The sequence below is a fragment of the Excalfactoria chinensis genome, chromosome 2, assembly GCF_039878825.1.
Source record: "Excalfactoria chinensis isolate bCotChi1 chromosome 2, bCotChi1.hap2, whole genome shotgun sequence".
Classification (NCBI taxonomy): Eukaryota; Metazoa; Chordata; class Aves; order Galliformes; family Phasianidae; genus Excalfactoria; species Excalfactoria chinensis.
Genome location: NC_092826.1, coordinates 73077910 through 73087242, shown reverse-complemented (window position 1 = coordinate 73087242; position 9333 = coordinate 73077910).

The window sequence follows — 9333 nt, the reverse complement described above, 5'->3', positions numbered from 1 at the left end:
GGTGCAGGAAGACACATCTTTGTGGCTGGGAAGAACCGGGAAGCCCAGAGATGGAGACAATATTCCAAATGTGGCCTCATCAGGGCAGAGTATAGGGGGAGGACAGCCTCCTTTGACTTGCTGGCCACACTCTTTTCTGCTGAAAGCTAGGAAATAGTTTAATAAGAAGTTTGGTGAGTGCCAAAGATAATGTTAAAAAGTACAAAGACAAAATGAAAGAAGATGTATCTGTGCATACCAATCGCATCTTCTAACTAGAACAGAATTTGTTAGTCATATCCAGTAACTAGTTCTGTCTATTATGTCCTTCTAGTTAGTCATTTGGGTTATGCTGCACTGAAAATGCTCTACAATATTACTTGCCCCCTTTAACCTTTTTGTACATCATTTGCAGCTGGTGACAATAAGCTCTTGATCCTTCTGTGAGTGTTCTTGTTCTTCCTTTGGGAAGAAGTAGGTGTCCCTGACAGCACACATTGCATAGTTGAATGATGAAAGATTATGGTTGTTGATAAGCAAAATGAGTGAGAATTACAGAAAGCTGAGAACATATTAGACCATAATATTAATTTTACATGAATACAAGTATATGCAAAATAAAATTAACTTGTAAGCTTGACAAAATCTAATGTGAGACTGCTGATATTTATGCACTTAATTCCAAGATGTAAAACATAGTTTCTGTCTTGCTTAAAAATTAATGCCTTATTTTTTTATATTTCTCTTTGTTCATTTACTTGACAAAATATGACTTACTATAATCTGTCATCAACAAATAGATGTATATCCAGGTACTCTGTTATGGTGAGGGAACCATTATAACTCTTTTACTATTTACTTCTGGTAACCAGCCTGGTAACCAGGCATCACAATTTTAGTAGTATTCATAAGTTCCTTTGATAAAAGGTTAATGCTCAAAATAAAGTATTACATGTATATTGAACAAAATATTTTACTTAGACTTGATGATTTAACACGTGATAAATATATACTAGCTTATATTTTGTAAACCTATAATGCTTCAACAATAATCAAGTAGCAATGAGGAATAGAATTGTGCAGTTTCTAGAGAAATATCCTTTCAGACAGTGGTTTGTGTTTTTTGTCCCTAAATATACTGGAGATAATTTGCATAAGAGGAAAAGCAAGCAACTGAAATGCAAAGATTTATTTTTACTAAAATCACTATGAGACTTTCGAGGAAATTATGTCAGGATCCTTGCATATAAGGCAACGTCAGAGTTAGAATCAATGTATGGTAGGTAAATATCTGTGATTTGTCAATTTTGAGAATTTTAATTTAGCACACAAATTCAGCATGTCTACAATGCAGTTCACTGATTAAGTCTAATTTGTCTGAAATTTACAATGATTAAGCATTTTTATTAGATTGAATTAAAACATTAAAAATATTTTGCCTGGCATTTTAGTTTCTAGTTGTTGATTTGATTTATTGTACTGTTGAAGACACATGGATACACTTAGAAAGCTTAATGTAATTGCTCAGTGGCTGAGAGATTGATGAATGTTAAGTTACCACTGTGTAGATATGAACTGTTCCATTAAACTGTAAAAAGACTTTTCATTATGGTTATATAAAATCCTTTGGATTTATATAGGACTGGCAGAATCATGAGGGATGAAGTAATGTGCAGATTTTTTTACTTTTGAGCTACTGTTTGGTTGAATCTTACTAAGATGCATTTGACTTGTTAGGGAGATACTTATAAATATATTCAGCTGCCAGCTTTAATATGGATGACTTACCATTTAAGAGGTTTCTATTATATTGGTTAACCTCTGCAGATCTGTGAAGTAGTTGTTCTTGTTTAATAATAATAATACTTTAATACTATATGGTTCTTCTTCCATGAAATATTGTAGGGACGTTAAAACAAAATAGATTAAAAGAAAACCCTCAAAAAATTGCCAGTTAGGAACAAGATGGTGTGTATTTCTGCATATGGTTATGTCCAAAAAAACATGAGAAAGTAACTAAAATAATTCATATCCTGGCAGCAGTTTAACAGGGTTGTGATTTATGTTTGGTTCATTAATCAGGGACATGGAATAAACACAGCATAAAGTCTGCAGGTGATAGTGATGCAGGTCATCAGTACTGGAGGAAAATATAAAGAAGCTGATGGGGAAAATAAAGTAAATGGTCATAATGATGCTGAATGAAATGATGAAAGCATTTGTACTGGGGGGAGGATGTATAGTTACATCCTGTAACTATACAACTGCTACAGAACACAAAATTAACAACGTGAAGTCTGAACTATGATCTAGTTAGTAAAGTGAAAAGCACATCAAAGGTTAATAAATGGGGAACTGCAACTCCAAAAAAAGATGAGAACATAAGAACATCACCTCTGTGCCTGTGTTAGTCATATGCAAAGCAATATAGGGTATCTTATGTCAGAGATTCTGAAATTGCACAGAGGCTATGTATGAGGAAAATGCTATGTATGAAGAAAAGTTTTGTTATTAGTACAATCAGATGGTGCTGTTTTTATTGGACATTCTTTGTTGGTGGTGTTTTTTTGTTGTTGTTTTTTGCTTTAATTTTAGAGGAAGTACAAAAGAAGCAACATGAATTTAAAAAAAAAAAAAAAGCTAAATTAGAAGCCATCTAAAGAAGATAAATGCATAGGAAGAATAGAAGAACAGTAAGAACAGCAAGTTGCCATTCAATTTGCCTGTTTCTTCTTCTATTTATCTAAAAATACATTTTTAAAGTCAGGGTGCCTATGCTTTCATAATGGCTTTAAATTATGCAGATTTTGTAATGTGAACTTTATTGCATTGTAAAGGGGCACAGGGACCTATGTGAGAGAAATATGGAGGTAGTTCAGATGTGGAACTATGCAGGTATTAATTAAAACTCAAACTGCTGGAAGTAAAAAGCACAAGTCAATTCCTGTTGGATCAGTGTGTAAACACTTCTATTATAATAAATATAGTTATGGCCTGCAGCGCTCTCAATGCAAGTCATCATTGCACTCAGTGCAGATCAAAGCTATTTTCCAGGCACCCTTTTCACACATCTGACTTCATGGCACACATTTGAGTTAACGGTCATGTTCCAGGTAAACAGACTGTGGTGTAACTGAACACAAAAGCTTTACAGACTGACTGAAAGATACAGACCTCTCCAGTGAAGAGTTCTTTTATGTCATATACAGCCAGTAATACTGGAAGCCTCTTTCAGTCTGCATAATGACTGAAATACTTTTTGAAATAACCTGGTCTTTTGTCCATGTTTTGTGTCATGTCAGTCTGAATATTGACTGACTGTAAGATAGCCTCTCTGGACTGAAACCAACAGATCTTCGAATGGCATTTGACTTTAATGAGAAAATCAGCTGCTGATTAGTGGATCTGTGTGCAGAAAAGAGTACATTTCCGTCCCATTAATTCCAGAGGCTGTCCATCTGCTTTTGAGCAAAAAACAAGCTGTTGTGATTTTTTGTTGGATCATATTTAAGTTCAAATTAGTAATTTCTAATTTCATTTTTTTAAGTATTCTGTGAGATTTTATGAAGCTATCAAGCAAAACATCATGAAAAAATAGATTTAAACTTGGATGTTGACATGCATATCATACAGAACTGAAGGATTTGGCTCCTCTGACCAGCTGAAATCATTCAGATCATAACAGTCTTTCAAAGTGACCTCCAACATAGTTTCTCTTCATAGAAAATGATAAATTATTCAATTGAAAATAACATTTCCCAAGGATGTTTTCAGTTAATTCCTCATATCAGAAGTAGAACTTTGTGCAAGAAATGAATAGCAAAAACTGAAATCTGTGACTGAATCTGAAGTTATGTCTCTGAAGCTTTCACCAATAACAAACAAATTAAACAGAATATCCATTCTTATTTTAACTATGCTTTAAAGGTTATTACAGATCACTGCTAATGTTTGCTAGCCATGAATAGTAGCCCATTACTTTTCTTGTTATGCATTATTGGTTTATATGCAATTTAAAATGCAAAGCCAAATTAAGCACTGCTGAAACATCACACAGGAAATGAAATGTTTTATGAGGAATGGAAAAAAGGAAAGTATTACACACTCTGGAACCATAGAATATTGTTTCTATGCTGTAGTTCAATAAATCTGTCTGTGATAAAGACATATTTAATGTCTAGAAACACTTATAATGTCTGTTGCTCATGTATTAGTAACAAACTGAAACATTGCTTTAGAAAATAAGATCTTGATATGCTTAAAATGAGGAAAGAAACACAGCTTCAGTTAAAGCAAACCTATTGTATGGGTTTTACAATTTCCTGAAAGGAGTTTATAAGTCATAGAAATAAGATTAATATCTGACTTGATAACAGAAATAATCTTGGGTTGGTTGGTTGTTTTATTATAAAAGACTAACAGGTGACTAACTGCCCTTCAAAGCAAAATTTACTATTTGGTATTATACAAGGCTTGGATATCAATCTTAGATTTCTTCTTTTCTGTTTGAGACAGGCATGGCTTTTAGTACATACAGCAAAAGTATATGCACAACTCTCAGTTTAATATTGGCTTACTCTCTTTTCACAAGGTCTTGATTGTATATTCATTTATTTTATTATATGTAGAATCTTTTCTTCATGAGATGAAAGATACTTGTGATCTGATTCAGACTTTGACATACTATTCATATCTCATTATGTCTATAAAGCTATAAAAATATTACAAAAGGTCATTTTAAAAGCTTCAGACTATACTGGAACCTATGGTTTTATTTTATGAATTGAGGAAAGTGGTGCCACTTCTTTGCTATTCCTTTCATGCTATTGACTTTCTTCTTGTTCTTATATTTAAGTTTCAGTGGGAAAAAAAAAAAAAAAAAAAAAAAAAAAAAGGAAAACAAAGTGAATCATGAATGAGAGCAGATAATCAGTTCAGTTATCACCATTTTACTTTAAACAGCTGCCACATCAGTGTTTCATTTGTTGTACACTACTATGCTGAAAGAAGCTCTCGAAGATTACCTACTGCTGGACACTCAGAAAACATACTTCAGTTATTCTTTTGTTGAAATGGATAATTTTATGTAATGCAGATTCAAAAGCATCTTCTGAATTTAAAATTTGATCTCTGTACTCAACTCAATGTAAGGATTATTTCATCCTAGGAGCATTAACCGCTTAGGTTATAAGCTAATCTCAAGGACATAAGTGCATAAACAACAGCAGAAAAGTTCTATTTCCACTTACAGCTATTGAAATAAGATTTTATTTATTTATTTATTTATTTATTTATTTATTAGTGAGCCCTTAAAGATCAAAAGCAACTGCCCATGGGAAGCAAACAGACATTTTATGAATTTTTTAGGGAAAAAAAGGTTTTGGTATAGATTTGTCAAACTATTTTGAATCTATTCAAGACAGATTTGAAGAGTTATTGACATGAGACTTCTCCTTCCTGAAACAGCAGAAACAAAGTGAGCAAAAAAATAACTTGTAAAAACTTGTATGCTGTTCTAATAAAACGTAGTCAAGATAATTTTGCCCTCCTATCATTAGCAGCAGCAATTCTGTTAATTTTTACAGTATATGTATCCAAAAATTCTTTAATGGTCTACATGTAGCATAGCAATTTTGTTATTTTCTTTCATATGTCTATAAATTTTATTCAAGTGTTATTTTTCAAGATTATTTTTGTATTAATCTTTCTAAGAATTGTGGCAAAAAAAAAAAAAAAAAAAAAAAGTCTGAATTTTCAAAATAATAGCACTCTGGTTGACCATTGAAACCAACAGAATCAACATAAAGTAGGCCCTGGATTCAAGGTGGTGTTTTTTCTTGATTGCAGCTGTTTTTTGTTTGTTTTTAATGGCTGGGAAGAGATTCTTTAAAATTAATTGAACAGCAGAATTCAATAAAATATTTCTATGAATTTCAATTTCTTATAGGATATCCAGCATTTAAAAAAATCTCCATCACAAATTATAAAGACATACATAAAACTCAAATTCCATCAGCAGTTAAAAAGTGCAGAAAGAGCTTATTTCAGAAATCAGTGATTCCTTAACTGTCCAATAAATAGTATTTCACCTGTTTCTGACATTGAGGTAGGTTGTATAGGGAGATGGAAATAGGTTTAGTATTGCTTGATGGTTCTTGTGTTAACAAAATAATGTCATCATACATATTGCTTCAGATGATGTTGTTTTTCTAATATTATATTAAATCATCCCAAAGAGAATTCAGAGGTTTCACTTGGGGTTTATAACTGTGCTTCTTCCAGTAAGAGATCTATATAAATCCTTGAGAAATAGCCTGATGAACAGATATTCTTTGTCTCTTTTGCTCTTAAACAGATGCAAGGTCAAATGTTAATTCTGGATTCTCCTTCATTCCCAGAATTGTCATTTGCAGAAGAAAAAAGACTACTAAGCAGGAGTCAGAGGTATCAAATCATCACCTTTAGCTGAAAGATCTGTGGGGATGGGGAACAGTGGCTTATACTACTACTGCAAATGGTTACCTCTTTTATTATTATTATTATCTGAGGAGTTAATGCTTCCAAGAAAATGTTCTTATTTATGCTTTCAATCTGGACTGTGAAAGAAAAGGACTGGAGCAAGGACTGGAAGGACAGGGTCTTGTGCTTAGGTCTCCTGTATATTTTTCTGACATCCTTGGGTAGTAACTTCATTCTAAAATAGAACCAAGACAGTCAACCCAAGTGGGATCAAAAACATCAATGCGGAATACACTGACGTGATTTACAGGGAAGTTATAAAAAATCAAAATATTTCATTTTAATTTCAGGTAAGAATATCATTATCATCTGCACAGCCTATCCCTTTCTTGATTCTGCCTTTCACAGATCAGCATTACTTCAACACACAGATGTTCATTTTATGCAATAAATTTGGTAGCACATAGAATGAGCAATAAACAAACAGCATGCTTGAGTAAAGAAAATATTATTTCATTGAGAATTCACCTCCAAATATACCACAAATGCATACCCACAGATATGCAGATAGCACATGTCTGGATGCAGGCAAGGCAGTAACACAGAAGTACTGATTTGCCTACACTATTACATTGTCTACATATCCAGAAGCTTACTAGGCAAATTTTATAAATGCTTTTTGTGTATACTTGATTATTTTTACCATTACAAAATAAGTAGGTACTGTTCATATAAACTCAGTTAATAGATTTGTAGTTCAGCATAACATAACTGTGAGCACAGTTTCGTATCTTGTTTGTTGGTATAGGTTCAAACAGGAAGAAGAGCTCATATTGCTTTTGTGGGGTCAGTGTGGATATTTACTGCTTCCTATTGTGAACATTTCAGTAACCATTAATTTCAAGTGTTGCTCAGATTTGGTGGACTGTTGAGTTTATTGTCTGGACTGTAGCAGTGGTGCTAGTTAAAGTGTATCAGAGTTTTTGGTTTTATTTTGTTTGTAAGCAAATAAATTCCTATGCACTGAAAAAATTTAATAATAATAATAATAGTAATAATAATAAAGACAAAATGACTTTAAGGCAGATATCAAATATACATATTTTAAAATGTAGATATGTAACCACTGGGATTTTGAAAAGATAACTATCCGCCTCAGTGACAAATTACATTTATGTTTAAACAGAGGACTGGACTTTATTCATGGCCATATTTCAAACAGAATACGTGATTACATATAATTTTCTCCCTCAGATGTATGTCCCTCACATCATTAATATTACAGCTGCTGTTCCTTTTTTCTTTTTTGGTCAAGTTTATAAGTTAAAAAAAAAAAAAAAAAAAAAAAAAAAAAAAAAAAAAAAAAAAAGCAGTGGAGAGCAATCACATTTTTAACTATTTAATTAGAGTAGCCTTGACTGTTTTGGGGGGGTTTGGGAAGTAAAATGAAATTCTAAATGCTGACATTTACTGTTAGATATGTAAGCTGCCATAATGAGTAGCAAGTATTTCTTGGTCATCTAACTTCAGTGTGAGATACTACAATATTTATGAACAATTAACACTTCATTTCCTACTGTAGCCTGATAAATACAAATGAGTTCACTTTGTCTCTCTAGATCTTGCAGGATCTAGGACTCATAATTCTGCAATGTGTATTTCATTTGAAAATATCTGCAGAGCTGAATCTCTAGTCAACTAAACAATAATAACTTTAAAATATAGGAAGCAGGCAGTGATAAAGAAAGGTTGAAAGCTTCCACTAACCACCAGCTACCAGCCAGGCTTAAATTCATTCAAAATGGGCCCAGCCATCAAGTCAATTTTGTACCCAGTGGGCTGTTTTTCCAGGTTTACTAAAGAGCTGTGTTCTGCAAAATTTGGATGGAATAAGAATCAAAATTGTTTGAAATAGAAACAGTGTATCTAGAAATAGTACTTTTCCTGCCTTAAAGTCATGTCTCTAGAAACATTTCAACCAGCCATAAGTTTGGATAACAGGTACCTCTGAAATTTATTTGTATTCCTGTCTAGAAATATTTCACTTGTTCCTTTCCTATAAAAAGATTCTTTGTAAATATTTTCATAGTGGAAATGCTAAGTCAAGGCCTGACTCAGTGACTGCGCATCTGGTGAGAAGGCAGAGCCAATCCAGTGGAGCTCAGCTGCATGCAATGTGCCTGAGTGACTGAAAGAGGTGGAGCCAGGATCCACCCCTTCCCAGGATATTGTGTTGGAGATCCCTATCTACCTGAGTCTTCCATGGGTGAGCAGTTTATTTTTTTTTCTTTTGTTTCTGTGTCTACAGCTGCTGTGTTGAGTATATCCTCACTTCCTCCAGCCTTGGACACTGCTATTCTGTTATCATTGCTGTACATTTCTGTAAAAGACAAAACTGTTTTTTGGTTTGTTTTTTTTTTTGTCTCAAACCTTGCTTCATGAGGCCCTTCTGGTGATAAGACTCAAACTGACAAGTGCTGATTATCTAGGGGAATGAATGGTGGGTGTCACCATGCTGCAGTACCTCTGTTCATGATTGTAAAGATAAGTAGAAGTGGGACAAGCAGTCTTTTTCACGGGTGTGGCTTGAAGGAGCTGACCACTACAAAAGGCAATAATGCTTGTGCATGGCAATGAAGGTACCACTCCCTGCTGGTTTATCTGTTGGCCCGGGTATGTCACACTAAACTGAGAGAAAAGAAGAAGAAAAAAAAGTCCACAGAAATGGGGGATAAAAGGCCATCACTAAACTAGGGACTTTGGAGACAAATTCCCAAAGACCTTTGACAGACAATTCCCAGAGGGGAAAACCTCTTGCTTGCTGTGGAGCTCCTTGGCTTTCTCCCATCCTCCATGGTGATCAGGCAAGTACCTGAGATCAACTGACCTGCTGCA